Here is a 22,294-nt window from a genome sequence, read left to right as displayed (position 1 = left end):
TATAGCCATGCATTAACTTCCAGTCTTTTGCTTTTGTATGTCAGTTAATGTCATACACATCGTGCCATATAGATGAAGATGAACACTGTACAGGTCTTAGTGCTGGTGGAAAACACATCAGCATTTAATTGTTGCATTCTGTGCCTCTGTTCTTGAGCCAGCTCCATGTGACTAATGCTACAATGGTGCATATGTAAACTGATTTTTAGTTTGCTGGTGAGATTGACATCTCTAATGCAAAAAAAAAAAAAAAAAATTTGGCTGAATAGCTAAGAGTATTTCATCTTGAGCCAAATGGAAAGTTGTGATCTGCCCAAAAGCATTTTTTATTGTTTAATGGTTTTTTACCTTTTTATTCAAATCAAAGTAAATTGTGAGATAGAGAGCTGTTTTTAGCTGGAAAATCAGAACTTTTCAGTACTTTCATTGGAAGTACTTAAACTATTAAAAATGGTAAAAAGAGTAATTTAATAGCCATTACAAAACACCTTAATTGGTCTCTAACTTTTTGAACATTTTGAAGATATAATTAAGAATACTTTTTTCAATACTAGATAGTTCAATATTATCAATAAAGTTTTGCCCATTTCAGTTTGTAACACCTTTGCTCTTTTGAAGAACACAGATGGAACCTCAGCAACCTGGCTGCTCGTTCTAAAAAGTCAACAGTAATTAGGAGTTAAAGGTTGGGGCTTTTTGTGCTGCCTTTGAGAAATGGGCTTCAAAAAGCACAGACCATTTGGCCAGGCTCTGAACCATATCTAAGGAAATGGTGCAAAGAAAAGTGGCTTCAAGAACTCAGAGCCATGTGGATCTCACTGGCTCAAGAACTCAGTAATTTATGAATCTATTTCAGCTGCAGCAAATGGCCCTTTCACAGCTTTCAGCTACCCAGCAGAATTTAGATGATGTTTTTAGGCTGTGATTTTAAGAGGTCCTAGACTGGTGGCTGCAGGGGGAAACTTCACTTGATGTCAGCTCCTTTTTGTTTCCTCTGAAAAGCCTCATGTTAACAACTGCAGGCACCACACCAGGCAGGGCCAGGGCAGGGGCTGACGTTTCCCAAGGCGGATTTCTGCTCTCCCGTAGCAATCATTTTTCCAACCACCCATGGTCCTTCTCCCTCTGGGGCCCTGCTGACCCCTGGCAGGCCTCGGGCTGCCTTCAGGAGGAGGGACTGGAGCTCAGACAGCAGAGAAGAAAAGATGGGAGGGAAATTGCCGTTCAGAGGCCACCCCAATATGCTCCTGGTAGCAACCAAACCGATGCAACAACTAAATAAGCAAATGTGCCTTTTCTGTGTTCTTGTAGGAATCACATTTTTATAGCACTTTTTCTCACAGCTTGAAGACAGCCCCCTGGTTCACACTTATTGCAGAATCTGGTGAAATCCTGGTTTCTCTCTCACATCAACTCCCTCTCGGCCTGTGCCTACACAGGCACAAGATGATCCTTGCCTTTGCCTGCGTTTGCTTACGGACATCCAAGCTTAGGGGTGCACTGTGCATGCACTCTCATGGACTCTGTCACATCACAGGGGATGGGTGGCAGGAGAGGTGCTCCACAAACTCATGTGCTGATGGCTCATGGCCACTGCTGCGCCCCCATAACAGAGAGGAGGACACATTTTAGGACACCTGCGATGGTTTGCTCTTGGGGATCACTGCTAATTATCTGAAGGGGCCAGTGCTTTCCAGACAGATATATTAACTAACTGAACATTCAGCAAGTTGTGAGGTGCCCCAGCACAGCTGTAGCATTCAGAGAAACCGCTCTCTAGCAGTTTCCCTCGCAGTAAGAGTAAAACCACACCAAGCTGAGTCCCATACCCGGCTCAATAAGCTGCTGTGACTGTGAGTTCCTGTGTGGTTTGCACTCTGCCAGCTCGATTGGCTGCTCTTCACGAGGGAGAGGCTGAGATGCTGAGCCGGGGATTTGTGTGTCCCGCATGGCCCCGCAGACTTTGGTCCTCGCTAAGCATTTGTGCTGAAGACAGGTTGTTATGAGACTCGTGCCATTCCCCCACTGTTCTGTCCCACCACAGATCCTGAAAGACCAGAGTGTAACTGCCTGCTGCAAAGGTACAGATCTGCTGGGGTGCTTGCTTCTTTTGCTCTAAGTTTTAGGGGTAGATGCATTGGCTAAATTAGCATTGCATTTTCTACAGAGTTAAACAAGGGCTGATCTGCAAGGCTTGAGAGTCTGTGTTTTCTTTTCCATTACAGGTGCATCAGTTTTTTCTCCTTGTCAGTGGGGGATCAGGACTGTGCTCAGGAGGATGTATTTATTGGAACAGAGCAAAGGAAATAATGAATGGGATTTTTTTTTTTTATTTTTTTTTTTTTATTAATCAGAAGCACAGGGCAAAGAAATCACCAGTTTTCCCTGAAAATTTAAGATTTCTCTAGTAGAGATCAGACCATTGTGTCTCTGAGACACCCATTGTGATCATACTGAAAGGGGCAAGATGCCTAGAAAGAAAAATGCTTCTGGGAACTGGAGATTTGGCATTGTTGACCCTCCTTTTGTTCAAAACCAGGGCTCTGCTGCCCAAGTAAGCTGTTTTTCCTGATCTCTTATGTCTTCTGTGAAATGTGGTGGTTTCTCAGGGGGTCAGACATGAGTATAACTTTTCCTCAATTGTTTTTTAATATTGTTGTAAAGCTTTTTGATGCATTGTAAGTATAACATGCAATATAGTTATGAAACACATCTTTAGACTGCAGTGCTATAGAGCTGTATGCAAGGTCTTGCATGTGTTTCATGCGTATTTGTGTGCATAATACTTGCCTTGTAGGAGCAAAAGGACATCAGTCTCCAAGACATGAGTTAATAGCATCCTATCAGTACATTTTTGTAGAAAAAATGATAATATAAACTCTTTTCAGCAGCAGCAGCAGTAGAGCCTGTCACATTTATAATTGTCTGGTGAAGGAAGGTTTAAAAATAATTGAGTTTTTAGTGAAAGGGCATGGCAGGAGGAGCTGGGCTTTGGGATGAGAAAGAGTTGCCTACCCATTACGTTTTGGCACGGAAGTTCATAGGTGATGCAGCCAACAGTGCCATCATCCACCTGAAAGTGGAAAAGAGAGAAACTCGTGCTTTAGCCTCTGCTCCCAGGATTCTGAATAGGACAAAATCTCTGGCTCTGGCTATCATGTGATGGCAAAATGAGTTGTGGAACAGATAGGGAGGAAACCTGTTTCCTTAGCACTGGCTCAGTGAATAAATGCATTGCTCTTGCAGTGAAGCAATTCCTTTACTTTCCTATTTAGTGAAATTTATTTCTATTTCATTCTTGTATTCAAAGTTGACAATCCCACGGATAAGAGATTAGGCACAAACAAGCACTGTCATTCCCGTTTTTATCAGGAAAGCAGAATAACCTGGAGATGGATGGATATGCACTGTGAAATGCACACAGCTATATTTAGCTTAGTTTTGTTGTCTACATTTTGGATTTACTTTCATCTCTTCCACACCCTTCTGCACACATCTCCTAAAATTGTTAAGACTGACGGATCTGCCTGGGCAAAACAGGCAACTTTCAGAAAAACAGGGCTCGGCTGCTCAAGTAGGCTGCTTGTCCTGATCTCTTACGCCTTCTTACTTTAGTTTGCATAAGGTATAGCAAGTCTGCAAGCTTGTCTGGTTTCTGTAAGTTATAGCCATTACTCTAGTAAGAGACATCACTTTCCTCTTCAAACTTTGTCTTCCTTTACCTGGTTACATGGAATTTCTTCCTTTTCCCCTGATGATTACACTTACTCTTGCAACCATACGCCAATGCCCTCCATTTTTGCTGATTCAAGGGCCAACCGTGCAGCTGTAATGTCCTTTGCACAATGTTGCACTTTGCCTTCCCAATCAACTTTCAGCTTGACAGCAGCTCTCTTTAGCCACAAGCAATATCTGGAAGTTTGGCAGGCAAGAGGTTGCTATTAAGCTACAGAGCTGGAACTACTGCTGTAGGCAGTCTCTTTTGGTTTGTTTTTATTGTCTGATGCAATGAAAATGATCTTCATTCTCTCCCCTATGTTTCTCCCCTTAACGCTATTTTCACTTGAAATTCTCCTCTTAGTGGAGCTGTAAGATAGATATGTATATAGATAGATAGATAGATAGATAGATAGATAGATAGATAGATAGATAGATAGATACATAGATACATAGATATATAGATATATGTGGGTGTGTGTGTGTGGGTGTGTGTGTGTGTGTGTGTTTGTATGTCTATATACACACACAGAACATAAAATACACTCATTGGCAAGTTCATTCTCTGGTATTAGTTAGAAGAACCTACCCACTGTGGCTGACAAAACGCCACATGTTTGAGAACTAAGGAAGTATTGCCCCCAACAGCTGATACACCTGGGTCTTTGGGGTTCATTTTAGTTTGTTTAGGTTTTTATAATATAATAAGGCCCTGATTTCATCTACCTTTCTTCCTCATCTCCAGAGTCTGGTTTCGGTCTAAGAAGAATGTACCAATTCTGTCTTTTTTTCGGTTCCTCAAATTGCTATATAGAATCATAGAATCACTAAGGTTGGAGAAACCTCCTGAAATTGAGTCTGACCATTAACCCAGCACTGCCATGTTCACTTCTAAGCCATGTCCCAAAGTGCCACATGTATACTCAATATAATGATGGCAACACTCTTGATCTAAAGCTCAGGGCTGCCTACCAGCCATATCCCAGTCAGCACAAATGTTATGCATAAGTCCCTTGATATCTTTCAAAAATCTTTATTTTGTAGCTCCCTTGAAGGAGTCCTCGGCATCTTTTTAGCTTTGTATATTTGGCCAGCAAGAAAGGAAGTATATTACCATCAGTAACTTTGTCTTCCCTGCACAAGCCTTTCATCTTAATGCCTGCACACATTTTGGCCTATTGATGGACGTTTTGCCCAGCCTTTAAGACAGGTGAGTGTGAACGATCTCACTTTATAATCAGGCCCACGTACGTGAGTGTGATGACACTGAGATGACAGAAGCACTTAAGCTGTACCAGCCTAACTTGACAATCTGCAAAAATAAACTGCTGCCCTGAGAAGGCGATATTATGGGTTTTGGCACCCCATTCCATTTAAATATCTACATGTGTGGCCGCACTGCACTTTTTACGTGTGTCTTACAGTACAGGGAGGTGAAGTGACTTGCCCAGGAAGGCACAGCAAATCTTTAACTGAGCTGGACTTCGAAAATGGATTCCTACTCTTCTCACCACTAAACAAGGCTCACTTGTTCCTGCATTTTATTTAGTGACAATGTAATTTTAAATGCAATTTCAAATGAGCACTTTTTTAAAGGCAGGGAGGAAAGAGACTCGCACAAACGTGAATAGAATTGGTAGAGACATCAGCTAGGCTAGCAAAAGTGTGTACTGTAATTTTCATGGTTCAAAACACAAACTAATTCCCATGGTACAGCCTTTCTAGGGGACTGATATTTTACTCAAATGCTTCTGATGTTTGAGCACTGCTGTCCCGGGGATGTTGAACTTACCCCACGGGGTATTCTGTCGGAGAGGAAGGATGTCTTTCTTTTCTTTTGACTTTTGCCCAGAATGCTCTCTCTGAAGCATAGTTGTTGTCTACTATTTCTAGAAGGATTTCAGATACGTGAGAACGAAAAAAAAAATGTTTTGGAAGGGTATGAATTCTTCCTGTAGCCTTTTATTTTTTTTTATAATTGTTCTGCTAATTGGAGAACCATGCTAAAGTACCTTTTAAATAATATCTAAGTAGGAGGGACTAATTTTTGAGGAATAAGCTTGCTAAGAATTATCCTGGCACTAAAATCAGAGGTCAGTACTGCAAAATATTATGAAGTAAAAGAAAATTAGTCAAATACCTAAATGAACATAACGTGTTAAGACATGATGAAATTCTTTCTTACCTCTCTTGGATCTCTAAGATCCATCCTTCCTTTCTCTCCCAGCTCATTCTGTTTTTATAAATGGTTTTATATTTTTGGAGCAATGTACAGTACTAATAACATGCCATTTTTTCCCCCCGAGGCACTGTATACCTTACATTCTCTAGTCTTTCTTTTCCAGTTCCCCAGTTTTTTTATTTTTATTATCTCATCATGAAAAATCCACCAGTAACTTGTAGAGTACAAACTTAAACCCTCAGAACTCTGGCATTCCTTTTTTATTTTTAAAATCTAGCAACATAAATAACATCATGTTTCCAGGTCAGAGGCACTCTGAGATACAGCTGGGTTCTGGCACAGGAGAAACTCTCCATAATTTTGCAATCTAAACAGGGATTATCTTAGGATATGGAACAACCTCTGAAATTGTCTGTGTGCATAATTGGGCTCTGGTAATTGTTTTTCATGCAATGTGTAGAGTGCCTAAAGCCAGGACACTGAGGCTTCTCTCTCACTGTTTGTACATGGCACTTGCTGTACCACATCAGGCTGTCACATCCAGTACACTTCTCTGCTAGTGGTCAAAAATACTGATTCTGAGAAAGGTGACCGAACCCTCTGTGAACCAAGCGTGCAGAGCTCCACACAAGGATGGAAGAAATGCTTTCTAATTCTGTCAGGGAGATTAGTTTATAGTTTCAAGTGGTATTATCAAGTTTCAAGCTGTATTGTTATTACACTGCTTGGACTGCACTTTCTTGATAATTCTAATAGTGTAATTATCTAATCTCAGATCTCTGAGATTAAATCTATCAAAACAAAAAAACCCTCACAATTTCCTCAGCTCTCAAAGAAAACTGAGTCTAGTCTGTAAACACTTTCCCGTCTTAGACAGAAGATTAATCTTAATTCATTGAAGCCGTCAAGTACTTCTACATTCTTAGAAGGGGATGAATGTCAGGCAATATTGCATTGCAAAAATTTACATCAGCAGTGTCACAATCATGTTATTACCTTCAGCTGAGGCCATGTGCAGCACTTGCATCCTTTGCCTACTGGTTTGACATAGCAGATATTGCTGTGTCCTGTACTCCAAGTAATGACAGCTGTACTGTGAGCCTAAAAGGTTTAACACTCTCTTCTCCATTTGCTGTAATGAGCCCATTCAATAATGAACACCTCTGGATGTTTGTGTTGTCAGATGAGCTTTAAATGATGTTCAAGAAAATATTTTCCCTTCCCACAACATCCCAGCAAGGCAGTTCTCAGTGGGGCTGACACTGCTGCTCACAGAGAGTTTCCCCTTTCCAAGCAGCAGCTGCTTCCCTCTGTTTCCAGCAGAAGTGAAGCCAGCTGCTCCTGCTGGAGGGTGGTGGAGGTTCTACTGTCTACTGAGAAGCCTGGTGTGAAGTGATGAGCATTTTGAAAGGAACATTCCAACTGTGAGCTGCTCAGGTGTCTTAAAAGCTGCATTTGTAGCATCATCTGAAGGAATAAATCAAACCCTGAGGGTTTTTTTGAAGGGAAAAGATTTAATATAAAGTATAATAAAGGTAAAAAATAAAATCTCAGAAAAAATCTTTGAGTATTGTCTACACAAGATTTCTGTGATCTTTAATTAGAATAAAAATCTGGATTAATTATTCCATTATTGTGTCTATAAAAACAATTAAAATAATAGACCCTAAGTGCCAAGTTGCTTTAAAAACTCATATTTAAGAATAATTTTAATTAGTAAATTAATTAATGGATTAATATGTCACATCTCAGGAAATTCATTATGTGCCCTTACAGCTGATGCTGTAATTCTTAATGTAAGCTGTGCTTCTCATACATAGCAAAACCACTGAATCTGTATTTTAAGTTCAAAACTCAGGTCAGATGAAGGTACACAGACATGGCAAGTACCTCCATAGTACATGCTAATTAATTTTTATTTTTATTTTCTAACTAGTTTTCAACATTGTTCTGACTGTTCCCCTTGACTGTTGAAGTCACTAGAGCAAACAAGGTTGAAGCAAGCACAAGATGATGTCTGTAGAAATTAATCATTCATTAATAATTGCAACTGTGGAATGGGTTTAGAAATACTTTCTTAAATCTCCAGGGCTTTTGAGGGTCAGTTATTTAAGCATCCTGAGTTTTATTATTAATTAGTTCTTTTACAGAAGAGCTTCAACTGACTTTCAGACGCTGTTGACATTGGAGGCTCTGTACTCCTAGAGATTATATCTTCATTGCCAAAAACAAGCAGTGTGTAATAGTCAAGTGGTTTGCTCCAGGTGTACTGCTCTGTATGGAATCTTGGGGAAGGAAAGGCACAGGTGATTTCATGGCATTGTAGCTAACTGTGGCCAATGCAATATGCCTCCTTGGAGGTGTACCTCTAACAGCTAGGTAATAATTCCATTGGGAGTTTAACAAGCAGTAGTTGTCCTGATGTAAAAAAGAAAGCAGAAAAGCAGCTGCACAAATCAGTTCTTGAGATGCAGGCAAAATCATAGCAGAAGAAAACCCAGGCCTCAGCAAGCTCTTTCTGAAGAGAGGGGTAAAGGAAGAGTGGGAAGTAGAAGGGAGGAAAGATGAAGGGATGTTTGGATGAGGACCTCTCCCAGTGTTATCTCAGAGCAGCTGTTTCAGTACTCCAGAAAAAAATTCCTTTTTCTGGCTTGATTTCTGTCTCTCTGGTAGTGCCTTAAAGCTCTCCACACCTGCTTTTATTTTAAGTGTCCCACTGTAATAAGTCATCAGGGTACCACCCTTAACTGAAGGATCCTTTGCTCTCCACAGCCAGCTAAACAGATTTTACCATTCCTTTCATACCATAACTTGCAGAGACACTGGGAATGGTAGCACACTTGTAGCCACTGCTTTGAGTCTTCTAAACACTTTGTCATTTCAGCTGGTAATTTCAGGGAGATTTCTAATGAAAACCTCAGTGCTTTAGGAGGTGGTTTTAGTGACTCAAACAGAGTCAAGCCTTTTTCTCTGAGTCAATACTGAGTGATGTGCTCGAGCACATTTCTTACATACGAGACCCACGTCTGTAGGTTGATTGCCTGTGGTCATCAATTATCCTTCAGCTAATTGCATAAGCCTAAAGGCATCTTGCCCTGATAACCCAGGCAGGTCAGTTTGATTACAGTTTGCCTTCTGCATATCTGACATTTCAGTTTTAATTGGGCAGTTGTTGCTTCTGCTCCTAACCTGCTGTGCACTGCTGAAAAGCACTGGAGGATGGATTTAATTGTCAGGTGAAGGGACAAATAGAGTCAGGGAAAGCAGCAGCCAAACTAGAGGTGCCCCCTAGGGTAAGGCTGGGGTCAAAGGACGCAGTCATCATATTTCAACATTCAGACTTACCAGTTCAGCTAACCCATACCAGACATGTCCACAGAAGTGTTATTTTCAGTGAGGCTGCAGGAAAAAACACCAGAGCTCATAACACGGCTTCTTAATTAAAGTGCTGGGTAGTTTTACAAAGTGAAGGCAAAGGAAGAGCTATAATTCTTTAAAACACCAGGGAGAAGCTATACAGCAGAGTGTGGTCCGTGTCTAGTACTGCTGCATCCCCACCCCGATGGAGTCTATCAGGATACCAGATACACAAAGTGAGTCTGAATAGAATTGATGATTTGTGAAATGCATTGGGAATCTCTTGGAATGAACAGTGGTTATTTTCCTAATGAATTACTGCTGTTTTGAACAGTTCTGTTTGTATGTTTAATTTTTTTGCTTGAAACAGTTTTTAGTTCTGACCAGAATGTTCTTTTGAAATGTTATTTTCCTTTCCAATCTAAATGCTGGCATGATACTTTCAGGAAGTGCTTTTGAATGCATCATGTTCTGCTCTGCAATCTTGGATGCTTCATTGACTCAAGCTTTGGAAGGGCTGAGCATACACCGCTTTCCTTTCTACATTACAGAGATGAGCAAAGTCCAATCACCAACGGACAGAGCAACCAAGAAAACAGTATTCCAAAATTCAGTGAACGCTTTGGGGATATTTGTGGATTAGCTTCTTCTGCAAAGATGATAATTTTACTAAGTAAAATTGTTTTTGTAAAGCTAAACTAAAAAACAAGGCTCATCTGTCAAGATGAAAGAGACAGCCTACCATAATCAAATATAGCAAGACATGCAGTAGTAATGAATCTGAACATTGTAGTCCTTAAATCTGAATGCAAGTAAAGTAGATACAAGTACAAGAAACTGATAGAGACCAGAGCAGAAAATGGAAGTTCAGTGAGCATAATAGGGTTTTGATTTTTATTTTTTTTGTATGGAAGCAGAATTGCAGTGTTGATAAAGTTTTTAGATGTACTCCATTTGGAAAAAATTAATCTCATTCATCGTGGAAGTAATCACATTAATCCCTGTTTTGCTTGGTTAAATCTCCCTGTAGCAGTGCACGAGCCTTGTTTAAGTCTTGTGACGAGTAATTCCTGCCACTGGCAGTTTTCTCACTGCACAGCCTGTGAGAAAAGCCTTGCCATGTTCAAAATGAACCTTGAAGGACAAGAAATGCACAGTTCCTACAGTTTCTGACTCTCAAAACCTTCTTCTGCAGGCTTTCTAAGAGTATTTAGAAGAGGAACACCTTCTTGAAGGCTGTATGAGGTACATGGCATACAGTGTTTTCCACCATGCCTAGTAAAGTAACCATTTTTTCCAGTTTGTAATTTTCCCATTCTTTCCTCTTCTGCATTGCTTCCTGAATTCCATCTACAAATAATCAGATTTTTGAAACTATGTAATGAGGGCCTTCAGCACATAGAATTCAGGAAATTATTGTAATGATAGCCTCATTTTAGTGTGTGTTTTGATAATATGTGCTTTATAATTGGAGTCTAACTCTGCAGTCAGTACCATCTTATGAATGCATATTGAAAGGAAATCTCAAATAATTTAATGCAAGCTTTTTGCCTAAATGATTTCCATATGTCTTTAATCTAGGCATGTGTATGATTTATATCACTGCCTGAATGAGACTTGTGTTTCATTAGAGTAGTCACTCTAGAAAGATGAGGTTACATTCTCATTTTGTGTGATTTCAAAATTAACCCTGCTGTGGGCAGGGGCTTGGGCTGTGGGATCGCCACAAATCCCTTTTAATCTATTTATTGTAGGATTCTATAGACAGCTCTGACCCACTGGGTTTTGTTACAGAACACCATATGGAAAAATGCCATTTGCTTCAAGTGATTTGCCTTATGGATAGGAAAGACAGTGACAGGCCAAGGAGAAAAGATGTAACACAATAAGTAGTCCAACTATTTATTTTTCTTTTGTGTGTGTGTGTGTGTGGTTTGTTGTTTTTTTCTTGTTTTCATCTCTTTCTCGTGAGATGATCCTTAGATGACAACACTGATATCAGCAGAGTGTATTCTGGAGCATGTATTGTAGGAACAGCTGTGCATGATGTTTTATTGTGTTGTGGAAGAAACAGCTCATTTTCCTCCCTTCATAGACCATAATGTGATGTCAAATGCAACACCTGACCTCTTTAAATGTGAACACATTGGTTTCTCAGTCTTAGAAGAAAATCAAGGTAAAACAATCATACTCTTATGCTTCAGTGAGCTGGTAGGACCAAAGCCAGTTTTCAGGGAATCTGTGAGCTGGTTTGTAGCTGTTGTAGATCATGTTGTGCCTCTGCCCAGAATACCTAAGCTATTATATCCTCAGCACATCTGGAGTTCCCACTGCTGCACAAGACCCTCATGGGTTTTACAAAGGCCTTTGGCGTGGAGTTTCCCCTAATTGCAGCACAAGTTCCAGTGCTTGCTAGACCTTTTCCTCAAGAAGTGTGCCTTGAAGTGGACTTACTAATAAAAACTGGATTTTCACCTCACTTCATTTTATCTTCTGTACAAAGCCAATACAAGCACAGTGGGTAAATTGGAGCTGCAATAATATGCCTGCAATTGCCAGCCAAACAAATCTAAGAGAACATTTTCTCTAAACTTTTTGAACTGGAATTGCACTCGCTACTTAATGGGACATAATCTGCAATGACTTGGTCCAACATTTAGGCTCTCAGATAATGAAGCTTACAAGGCTTAATACGAATACAAACGTCATGGACGTCCACTTTTGTTTTCATTAAAGCACTTTTACTTGGAGATTTAACTACGCTCCTCAGTGGTTTGTATGCAAACTGTGTCACTGAGCAAAAATGACTGAAACTGAGAGAGACAATGTCCATTCTGTATTCTCTCCCCAAGGTTAATTGAGTGTGCTATCAATAACTTGTAGAATAGGTGGGGGGGACATCTACAGTGGAATACTTTGAGAGGTTGCCATCTATTCTTTCCATGGAAGTCTTTAAGGAGATGGTTGACTGCTAATGGTGTTTGGCAAATGAATAAATTCCAGCTTCAGCTGACAACTTCTCATGCATGGGGGTGCTCCTTGTCACCCCCATGCACACAGCACACACAGCTACCCTTCAAGTGTACACAGACCAGCTCGTTCATCTTTTTATTTGCCAAAGAAAACACAACACACATCACCTGAAGTATGCTCATGGGACCTTTATTCCTCTCTTCAGGCATACTGCCAATGAACATCTTTCCTTTATATTCAGTTCCCTGGAGATAACTCAGGTTCAAACATAACTTTTGCTGAGATGTGTTCAGGCTTGCATGTAGAATGCCTGATCCTGTGTGAAGGCACAGGAGGCACTTCACACGATGCTGTGTTCCCCCACTCATGCATGTAATCTCTCACTCACACACATGCAGTCTGCTGTGTTCCATGCATGTCTTGTAGCAAATACTTTAAATCTCCTTCTTACCATCCTGCTTAATATGCAAATGTGGATAGCACATCAAGATTAGAAATAAATGCAGCAGAATGACTTCAGTCAACCTGAAATGTCGAATGACTCATTCACACCCTTTGCACAGTGTTCCCTTTTTGCCACATGCAATCTATTGAATAGTCTGAAGGCTGTGTGGCTCCCTGCTGCAGAGCAGCAATTGATTACTTGCTCACAGAGGGACTGGGACCATGATTATTTCTGCAGGATGTACAAGGGCTATGCAGAGAGGCTCCAATGAACCTCCTTGCCATGGCAGTGCCCATGCTGTGGGAAGGGGAAATGTAGGATGTCAGTCTTGATCTGCCTATAAGGAACTTTTTTTATGCTTAATTAGGTTTCAGTCTAAATGTTGGTTCAGTAACCAATATTCTTACATTATGGTATGACCTGGTTTTATTCCAGATAATAAGAACCCATTCCAATTTGATATCATTCGACTTTGGATTAAGATAAACAAGAATGAGTTGTACCTAATTCGGAGTAAAAATGTCTACACGTTAAAACATTCAGGAACTGCTGCTGCACTTTAATTTCAGAGGTATCATAATCCAAGTGAACTAAAAAATGCATTGACAAACATGAAATATGTTCCACACTTCTACTTAAAATGGTACAATCACTGTGCAGAGAAAACCCCAGGAATAGTAACAAGCTGGTATTCACACATCTTATAATGAGAAGAAAAGTTGGATTGACTGTTGCAGTTGCATCTTTATATGTATGAATTATTGTAATTGATTTCTTTTAAAACCCTTTCAGAACCATTCCCAAATGCAGATGCAAATGGGCTGACTTTAATTTATAGAAAGGAGGTTTTGTAGCACTCAGACCTTGTAAAAGAGGTTCTGCGTTTCAATGGAAGTCGAGCTGTGAAGACCCATTAAGCAGCAAAAACATAGTTAATACAACAAAGAGGCTCCAAAGGTAAATATGCAAGTGGGGCCATTATGCAATGAAGGTATCACAACTGTACTCATTATACCACAACACAGACTCCACTGGCAGCATTTCAATTTCTCTGTCCTTACCTAAATGTGTATCAGTTTGTCACTTCTTCTTGTTGGAGTCTGGAATACAAGAATAAAGGTGACTGAGCTGCAATTATGTGTAACATGTCCAAGATAAGAGGACCATTAAAACCAAGTAATTAGATTCCCCATGTTTGTGTTTACAATATCATAGCTAAATGTATATTGAACTAGACTTTTTCATTCTTTCATAAAAGCACAAGAGGAGAGTAAAAACATACAAAGGAAAAGAGGCAAGGCAAACTTCACCCCACAAATTCTGCAGTCAAATGAAATTTTGTACAAAAATGGGTTTAAGTTTAAAAGGACAAAGAAACTTTATTTTTTCTTACTGAGCTAACTGTTGTTTTACCTTTGTGCAAAATCATGTCTGTTGGCACACAATCACACAGATTAATTTTAGTACTAGTGTTCCAGATTTTGCACAGTCATCTGTGATGGCAGGACTAATCACACACACACAGACAAAAAAGCAAAAAAAAGCAAAAAAAAAAAGCACAAGGAAAATAGCAGTTTAATCACTGATCTTCTTTTTCTTCACATTTTACACAAATTTTTATCAGCTGGCCTTATCAAAGAAACATGCAGTAGCTGATTGGAAAGAGTGTTTTGTACCCAGATGTATATACTAGCAGATTTTCATAGCATTTTCTTTCCATATCCCACTCAAATGTATTGCTCCAATACAGAGTCCAATATAAGATTAAAAATTATTTTTACTAGATTGGATTAATGCATTAATGTAATGAATTCTGTGCTATGCCCAGAAATAAAGATATTTTAGCCTTCTGTTGCATCTTCCATCCTTTACATAGAAAAGAGGAATTTCATAAATGCTGTGGAAACAGACCAATGACATAAGGTGAACTTGCTCCTATTTCAGCACAAATATTTACAGTTTTTTTTCCCTAGATTTCCATTTCACCTTGCAAAGTGTCTGATAGCTTATAGACAAAGGAAATTTAACATTCACATGCACTTCCAGTGTGCATTCATATGCAGACCTGCATGAACACCAGAATTCCTCAGCTCTTAGTTACAGGGCAAGATCTCGGATTTATAGAACAGCATGCTGGAAACTATGTATTTTTGAATCCTCTCTCTGACAGTCAAAGTTGGAAATAATTAATCTTGAGTAGTCTTTCCCATATTTTGAAACCCAAATACAAGGAAAGGACCTTGGAATATCTAAGCACCTTAGAGTATCTAATTGTAGACAGGTTTTATTGCCTGTGGTTGGTTGTTTTTAATCAGATCTGATACTACCAGATACTTGTTTCTGTTTTTACCCTTTTGCTTTGGAAGTGACTTTTGAAAAGTCCTCCCTGGTAGCATAAATGTGTGAAATATATCATCACTCTTCATCCCAGTCTCTTCTGTGATCGATTTGAGAAGTATAATTCTCTGTCTGACTTGCAGCTAGCAGAATTCCCCGGAGCTGATCACAGCTGGTGTGATTCAGAGAAGCTTTGAAGGTACTTCAAATTATACCAAAGACCAGTTTCAGGATAAGTAGTCACAGGATTTCACAGAGCCCAGATATGGCCTGATGCCCACTTGATCCCTTTTGACTGCAGCCTTTTACTGGAAGTAGATCTCAGAGGATAAAGATTGCAAAAAGGGCTGCACCCACATAAAAGCAGGCGTATGTACATGTGCACAGACACCTGAACAAATTCAGAGGTGTCCATTTTGCTCTTTTTCTGCCCTGTATCCATTTATCCTTCAGTGAACCTTCAACATTAATGCAAATATGTTGGACACAGGCAGTTCATTGGTATATTGATACGGTGTATTGATCATAGTGGTCTGTTGCAGCCCTAAATTTTATGAATTCATTGAGTGCAACAGAAGCACACAGAAGCCGACCCCTTGCTTGCATACACACAGGCACAGCGGGAACAGGGTTGGTTTTCTGATAACCACACACTTGCAGTGCACCATATAACAGTCAGTGCTGAAGCTTACCAAGAAAAGATGAGAAAAATTGAGAGGCAGTTAGCAAGATAAGGTATGAAGAGATTTAAAAGAAAGTAGCATAGAAGGAAGTGGCTACATTTTTCATACTTTAGTTGTTTGTCTGGAGGGCTTGAGGAGGAGCTGCTCCACAGTTGTGCTAAAGGAAACGATTCAAAGCATCTTCCCATCAGGCAGCATTCTTCAAGTGTCTGCTCTTGAGGAGCGGTCGGGGAAAATTCCTTCTGTAGGAAGCAGTTAATGGGGCTGCATTACCGACCCCTTATTGCTCTGTCTGATAGAGAGACAGCAGGTTCACTTTGGCAGCTCCAGAGCCCTGATCAGTTCAGATTAGGGGCCCATCATCTGTCTGGCTTAATCAGGCGTGTTTAGATATATTAATCATGGTTAGAGGGGTGTAGTGCAGGAAGGGGGAAGAAATAAAGAGTGAGATTACTTTTCTCTAGCTTCAAATGGCAGCTTTGCAAATCCCACTGAGTCAAAAGGTGCTCATCAAAGGAAAATTTAAATCCTGGAAAGGATTTTGTTTTGTTGAACACTCCAGCACTGGATTCAAATCACTAAAGTGGAGTCTCTTTTCTTTCTCTCCTTTCTTTTCTCCATCTCTCCTTCTCTTTTCTTTACACATAGCAAAGAAGAAAACCAGCAGCTCAAGCAACCCATATTGATTTGGCTTGATATCCCCTGCTTAGCTTATCTGTAGGTCAGATTTTAAGTGTTACTTCAAAATTAGCCATCATCGTAAGCCTAGACCTGTGACTCCAGTGTTCTTGTCACGTTGTCTTCCAGGGATGTACAGGGTACCACTGAAACAGCTTCTAGGACTTTGGTAATTGTTAGTGTTCAGAAGGGATGGTAATAAATTGTAAAGACAGGGAAGATGTTCTTTTTTTTTTAACAGAAGCAGTGATCACAGTAGCTTCTGTGTTTTAAAATTAGAATACTTTAAAGAAAAATTAGTACAAAGTATTATATAGTGAGATGTGCCAAATTCGCTGCTGTTGTACCTTACTATAGTTAACAGATGATGATGGTGGAGATCAGCTGATTAACTCTTAAGAGGCTCTGAAAGAGACCAGCAAAGAGAAGAAAGTTTTCTTAGACCTCTCTCAGTGGTGAGGAAGATCAGAAACTGGTTCTGCTGGAAGGAAGGTCCTGCTGGCTCCAGACCAGAGGTCAGGCTGCAGGATCTGTGGTCTTCTGCCCTGAGTAACTTGCCCTTTTATGCTCTTAGATGAGATAAATGTAGGGCAGCCATAGAAAATGTGCTGTTACGAGGAAAGCATTCCATTAATCTTGTTCTGTAGTCTCCAGCCTTCATTGTGCTTGCAGATTCATCCAGATTTCCAAGTGAAAAGTACAAATTGCTGTGTGGTGAACAGAGGCCTCCTTGGCAGTGAGCTGGATCTTCTTTGGTCCCAATAGCCAGTTCTTGAATCCCAGTTCATGGGCCCAAACTCGAAACTCTGAGATGGAACACTACAGAACACAGCAGGCATGCTTTGGCTATGTGCACTCAGAGCAGCTGGCAACACAGAAGCTGTAAGGCACTTTTTCCTGTCTGGACTCTTGGGCAGCAGTGCAGCAGTTAAAGAAATTCTGTGGAAATCCAGAAGAATTATTCGGTAGCGAAGAAAAATAAGTCAAACATCCCTTTCTCTGTTGTAATCTCCTCCTTCCTCCTCCAGTACTGCAGTCAGTTCCATGACAGTTCAATTCTTGTGGTCTTGTAATTGCTGTCCAAATTATAATCTTGGGATTCACAAAACTGGCTCAGTGTAATCACCATACAAATGGAGAAGGTAAAGAACCTGACTGGTTAGAATAAAGAAGCTGCTAAAGAGACACTAATAATTCAGAAGCAGGAATTATGGAGTAGGAGCCATAGAAGAAAAAGTTGGCAGGTTTGATGAAAGGATTTGATGAAAACGGTAAATATCATCAAGTTTGCCAGTACTTCTTTAGAATAGTCAAGTAGAGGATCCTAGCCATAAACTTCCAAAGAAAAATCTCTCAGAAGTGCAGAGATGCTCCTCAGCTGTAGGGGGTATCCTCAGAGATCAGTTTGCAGAATGATGGGAAGTGCTGTATGAATTAAGTAGCAAATTAACACTGTTGCTCAGGATTAAAGCCACACCTCCTTGCAATAAATGGTGGTACATGGACGGGACCAGGCAGAAAAGTTGTACACTCTCCTGGTGGATAAACACCCACAGAATTAGAGCAGTACTTTACAGGTAAAGCTTATTCCTGTAAGAGAATTGGCTTCAATTATTCAACCTTTAATTGAAATAATTGTACCACTTGTGAAAGCTCAGTAGGCTGTAGACACATCAGCTGAACTGAATGTGGATTGTGAGGGTGATGGTGACAAAATCAGCACTAGAATAGCAATAGCTTTGCAACTGATGCTGATGACTGAGCTTTTTGAAAATCCTGGGGCATGATCAAAGAGGACTTGTTGCAGGTGAGCAACAAGACACAGGGCTTTCAAGACAATTTCTGCTAACAGGAAGCACAGCAAACACATTGGGAAAGAGGGCTTCCCAGATCAGTTCATGGAGCTCTGCAGGGAAGCTTTTATAGCACTGGCACTTCTGTGCACTCAGTCCTGGAAAAAAGAACTGCCCACTAATGACCTGTCACTGTGGACAGCCTGAGCAGCTGTTCGCAGGGAGCAAAGCTGTGAGAGGAGGAATTGCTCTGTGTGCAGCATATCTGAATGTGGGAACAGGAATAGATGGGAGATTGGGAAAGACTAGACAGCTTCCATTCATAATGTTCAGCTTTATGTGGATTTACAGTCCTGACGCTCCCAATTCCACAGTTGCTGAGTTACCACTTCCAATTACTTACAACAATTGAAATCTCCCTTGTTTCCACACTTTGACTTCTGTTTCCCTTGTTGACGGTGTTTCTTTCCGGAGGCAAACTAAGAACATGGGGAAGCAGTTTATCTTGAGGGTAACAAAAGCTGGTCACTTAATTTTTCATATATTTTCAACTCAATTCAGACTAGACAAAATATTTGATGTATATGTTTTGTTGGAAATAACCCTTTGTCCTTCTTCTTTGCTTTTTCTTTTCCCTTTGTTTTTTTGTTTTGTTTTTTGTTTTTTTTTTTCTGGCTACCTGCATGCTTCCCCAGATAGAAACTGAAGTGAATAAAATTGGAAAAAAATCCTGGAAAAAGATTCTTCTCTTGAAAATTTCAGGCCAGTAAGAAATTACTAAAATTTTGTGAGACAGTACACTCTTGGGCAGTTTTCAGACATGTTTGCAGATGCATCTATTTTGGGTCACTCACCTAAGTGCAAAAGCAGGTGTAAATTTATCTGCATCAAGCTTTTTAAATCCAGGTCTTCTCAGACTGTATAATAGCCATGTTTCGGCCATCCTGTCTGGGTTGTGTGAGTAGTAGATAATGACAAAGAAGGCTGCAGCAGGTAGTTGTGGAATAACCTGTCTGCCTGGGCTGGGTTTTACTCAGTTGTCTATAGAGATGGGCTAAAACACAGATGCATGGAGTCTGATGTCCTTCCCATTAGGTTTGTTTTCATTACTTATGGCTGAAGTATCTGGATGTTTCTTCGTATTTTTCAGCATAGTTGTGATAGACGTATTCCTCAAGGTGAAGAGGTTAATGTGTTACTGTAACTGTGACAAAGGAGGAATATATAGAAATGGAGAAGAAAGAAAAGAGAGTTATTTCCTATTCTGTCCTATTTCCTATCCTTTCTCAGTATTGGGAGCTTGCCAGTATTGACTGTTTTGTTTATAGTATTGAAAGCCACATCTCTTATGGCTTGACATTTAATAGATTTAATATTATAATGCAATGGTTCTGGATACATAACAGGAATCCATGCAGTGTTTTGTGACATTGTCAGGCAGCAAGCATGAGTGACAAGTCACCAGCAGAGCTCTTGCTGGGGGGCCCATTAGATCACATCATGGAAGAAAACAGAGAAATTAGGTCGTTCCAGTGTGTAACGTAATGCAATCTGTCATGCCTTTCACAGACCACAAAAAAGTACAGAGCTTAAACCCAAGAAGATTGTGAGGATTGGTGTCCTACCTTCCTGCACAGAAATCTATATTTCTCATGTATTGATAGCCACACCTAAGACTTTTCACAACACGGCAAGAGTTAACTGATGTACTCTTCCTTTAGCCCCCTGCCTTCTGAACCTGCACATTTTTTCAGAAAATATATTCAAGATCATCCTGTTCAGAGGGAGTTTTCACTGTATCTACCCCCGACTGCTCTGAGTGCTTCATAATTTTCACACTACCCCTGTTTTAACTTACAGATATTCCAGTGAGATTACTGCCTCCCCAAAAGGTGGTGTGTGTGTGTGTGTGTGTAGGGACTACCACCTACCAGCCCACTGCTGGACCAGTCCTCTTGGCACATTCTGCTGTGTTTTGGTGAAGTGCCACGGCTCCTAAGGATTAATTGGGTCAGGTTAAAGTTACACACAGTCCATGATGCTGTACCCAGCAGCAGCTGTTTGGGGAAAGAGAGTGAGAGCAGGACACATACATGTCACAGCTTCTTTCTCTACTGCCTCCCAGACTCTGACACTCTTGGAATGAACTCCTAGTGCTTAAATTATGAGAAATTATGGATAAAAATTTCCTCTTTACCTTTTCCATGATTCTCATTATTTCCAAAACTGACATATATCCCTCTGACATTTTTTTAAAGGCGAAGGATCACAGTCTTTGATTTGGTCCTTTCTTGTCCAGAAACTTCCCATTCCTGCTTTCTATCTTCTATTTCTAATGCTACTGTCCTTGTGTTTGAGATGGAGGGATGACAACTAGCTGCTTTATTCAAGGGACAAACATTCAAGCAGGTGCCCCAGGGACTTGTGCAGTGACATCATTTGCCTTCTGGTTTTCTATCACTTTCCAGATGTTTCCTAACCTGCCCTTTTTGACTTCCACTCAGCTGACACTTTGGTAGGACTCAAACAGCATCTCAAAGGTGTCTTTCCTAAGTGGAAACTGCTAATTTAAGTCCATTGCTGTGTTCATGTAGTTATGTTTTTTGTCCCATGTCTATTGCTTTTGCAGCCATCAGCACTGAGATTCATCTTGAACTTCAACAGAATTTTTAAAACCATCTGCAAGGCTTTGTGATCCGATTTTATTTTTATTACCCCGGATTTTTTTCTCATCAGTAAGTTTTATCGCTTTGTGTTTTCCAGATCATTTATGAATATTTTGAGCAGCACATTCAAATTGTTTCCTAACTTTTAAAAAGTTGTTAATCCTCTATAGGACCTTCCCTCCTATTCTTTGAGAACTTAGGAGGCTTTTCTTAAGAGTCTTTGGTGAAAGACTTCATCAAAAATTATGTAGAAATGCAAGTTTTATATCAAGTGATCACCTATATCCACATGTTCATCAGCTCCTTCAAAGAACTCAGATTTGTGCCATATTATTTCCTTCTATAAAAGCTATGTGAGGGGGAATTGGTACGTTATTTCTCTCTTAGGGACAGTAATTATTTTCGTCATTAATCTTTTTACCCTTTCAGGCACACAGAAGTCAGAACTGCACCTTGCATCCCCTCAAAACACATCTCAAACACTGTGTTTGTGGCTGTTTTCCTCATACCGAGGCTTAGTTAAGTCAGGCATTGTATGCCACAGTTTAATTGTGCAGCCTTTATTATTTCATGTTCGGTTTGGATTTCAGTCAAGACTTCTAAAATATCAAATCCTTGAATTTACTCTTGCTCATTTACTATTTTTTCCTAAAATCTTTTATTCCAGTTGTTCATCTTGAAATAGCTCTCCTGGCTTTCTTCTGCAAAGAAAACTCCGGTGTGGGGACCTCCTTATACCCCTATGGAAGATGCATGCACGTAGAGAATTCATTTCACTTTTGTGCTTCATCCTTATCTTCTTTGAGCATTCTTTTTACATTTCAATCATTTGTCAGCCCTGAAGACACTGGCAGGCTTCCTGCTTCTGTTGTCTTTGAGAATTATTTTATTACATGTTTTTATGTCTTTAGCTACTAGCTCCTCAAGATATGCTTTTCAACAGACTTATGGTTTCTCAGTTAACTTAGAAGATCTGTGCTCATTTCTGTTTTCCTTATTTGGGTAGATCTTGCACTTTTTGAGGGACCCTCCTTTATTCATCTGTTAAACCACCCTGGGCTGAAGCAGCAACCAGGGGCAGCTCCTTTTGAGCTGGCACCACCATTTTAAACGTGCAGGGTGCCAAATATTTCTAACATTGGAGACTGGAAATTGTCCATGCCCGGCCCTGTGACGGAGTGTCATTCCTCTGTCCCCCATGCCCACTCTTGACTGTCCCTGTCCACACACGTGGGCCCCGTACCAATGTGTGACACGGGCGCTGCAGGGAGGGGCCCCAGCTCTCCGTCTCTTCCGTGCCTTAGGTGGTAACGCACCTCAAGAGCAGGAGGAGCATCTCCCAGCAGAGAGGAGAGCTGCTGCAAGGTATGGGCTGAGCATGGCTCTGAGACTGGACTTGGGGGAGCTGGGTGGGACAAGGTACAAGGGAGGAAGAGGGAGTTTTGGAAGGAAAAGTGAAGCAC

The 22,294-nt window shown here is 40.4% G+C and overlaps 1 protein-coding gene across 2 annotated transcripts in view; it reads left to right on the top strand.

The window, feature by feature from the left end:
- Positions 1-1,912: 1,912 nt before the first annotated feature.
- The window catches only part of GRAP2 (GRB2 related adaptor protein 2), a 42,381-nt gene continuing 21,999 nt past the window's right edge, over positions 1,913-22,294 (top strand). Inside the window, exon 1 of one of the 2 annotated variants that reach the window (XM_015629532.2) lies at positions 1,913-2,081. The gene's annotated coding sequence lies outside the window, so the exon portion shown is untranslated. Of the gene's footprint in view, positions 2,082-22,124; positions 22,197-22,294 lie in introns of those variants that run through there. The other variant, XM_015629533.2, reaches the window with a different exon arrangement.

This window comes from Parus major, chromosome 1A (genome assembly GCF_001522545.3).
Source record: "Parus major isolate Abel chromosome 1A, Parus_major1.1, whole genome shotgun sequence".
In the NCBI taxonomy this organism is placed as follows: Eukaryota; Metazoa; Chordata; class Aves; order Passeriformes; family Paridae; genus Parus; species Parus major.
The sequence above is the reverse complement of the archived record's forward strand: the minus strand, read 5'-3'. Positions and strand labels throughout refer to the sequence as shown.